Genomic DNA, 1,944 nt, shown 5'->3' with positions numbered 1-1,944 from the left:
CCTACATGTATAACTTTACATTTTGGATACTTAAACATCATCTGCTATGTATTGGCCCAGTGTATCAAATGATCTAAATCTCCCTGTAAGTCTGCAGCATCTTTGATACAGTTAGCCACCCCAAAATTCTTAATGTCATCTGCAAACTTTAAAATTCTGTCAGTCATTCTAGAGTCAATATCATTAACATAAATCACAAACAGCAGAGGACCCAGCACAGAGCCCTGAGGCACACCACTTGTAACTGTGATCCAGTCTGATCTAACTCCATTTGTTGTTACTCCCTGGTTTCTACTCTCCAGCCAATTTTCTATCCAATTTAATAACATTTCCCCCACACCCACAGATTTAATTTTTGTAACAAGTCTTTTGTGAGACACCTTATCAAATTATCAACGCTTTCTAAAAATCAAGGTAAACCAAATCCACAGCATTTCCTTCATCAACTCTTGCAGTAACATCCTCAAAGAATGTCAGAAGATATGTTAAACAAGACTTTCCCTTAGTCACACCATGCTCGGTCTTTGACAGTATATCAAACTGTTTTAAATGACTTTGAAATGCATCTTTAATTACACTCCCCCAAAACTTTCCAACTAAATTACCTGGACAATGTTTATCACCTTTTTTTTAATATTGGTCTAACATTAGTCAATTTCCAATATTCTAATACTCTTCCAATACTCAATGACCTATAAAAAATATTAGCTAGAGGTTTACAAAATCTTTAAGTTCCTTTAAAACTCTAGGTTGTCTGGTCCAGGGAATTTATCAATTTTGAGGTTTTCCAACTTTTCTCTTACAATTTCAGAACTTAAAATTATATCTTTTACATCAATATTTTCCCCATACATTAAGTGTTCTGGTTGAGATATAATACTTGTATCTTCCTTTGTAAAACTGAAGAGAACATATATTTTGATAAGTTTACCATCTCATAATTGTCTGAAATCAGCTCCCCACTATCATTTTTAAGAGGCGCCAAATCTCCATCCTAACATTTTGCTTACTCATCATATACCTAAAGAATTCCTTATTGTTTGATATAACTCTGTCAGCCAACCCTCTTTCGTATACAGTTTTTGCCCTTTTTACTTCCTTTTCAAACAGCTCTCTTGATTTCCTATAGTCCTTCAAGTACTTATTATTTCCAGCAATTTTAAATTTATTGAATTTATTATGTTTATCCCTAATATGGTCTCTTAAACCTTTACTAAACCATACAAGCTTATTCTGCTTCATTGCCCTTTTTATTTTCTGTAGGGAATATGTATGTTCTGTATGCATATCAATTTTTCCCTAAATGCTTCCCACATCTGTTCAAAATCCCCTCCCAACTCTTTAGTCCAATCTACAGAGGCCAGATCACATCTCATTCTATCAAAATTGGCTTTCCTGAAATTTGGAATCAGGGTACTCTTCTTCTTCAATTTTACTTGTTGTAAAATCCCAAACCTAATAATGCAATGGTCACTTGTACTTAAATGCTCACCAACCACAACTCTATCATATTCACATCAGATGCTAATATTAAATCTAATATAGCTTCCTCTCTTGTAGGTTCTATCAACAGTTAGTGTATAAAAATATACTGAATAATTTCCAAAAACTATCCCCCTCACTGTCAGACTCGAAATTTTCCCAATAAATACCCCAAAATTAAAATCTCCCATAATAACAATATCTTTTTTAGCTACCATACTGATCTTATTATACAGTTTCTCATTAACTTCCACATTCTGACGTGGTGGCCTATAACAAATCCTGATTACAAGACTTTTCCTTTTATATCCACTAACACCAACCCAAACTGACTTAACCTCAGTGCGAATTTCTTTAATATAATCTAACTCAACAGGATGCAATTCACTCCCTACATATAAAGCTACTCCTCCCCCTTTTTAAAATACTCTGTCTCTAGTAAATAATCTGTAGCCTATGGTT

Source organism: Limulus polyphemus, unplaced genomic scaffold (assembly GCF_000517525.1).
Source record: "Limulus polyphemus unplaced genomic scaffold, Limulus_polyphemus-2.1.2 Scaffold6771, whole genome shotgun sequence".
NCBI lineage: Eukaryota > Metazoa > Arthropoda > Merostomata > Xiphosura > Limulidae > Limulus > Limulus polyphemus.
Note: the sequence above shows the minus strand (reverse complement) of the source record.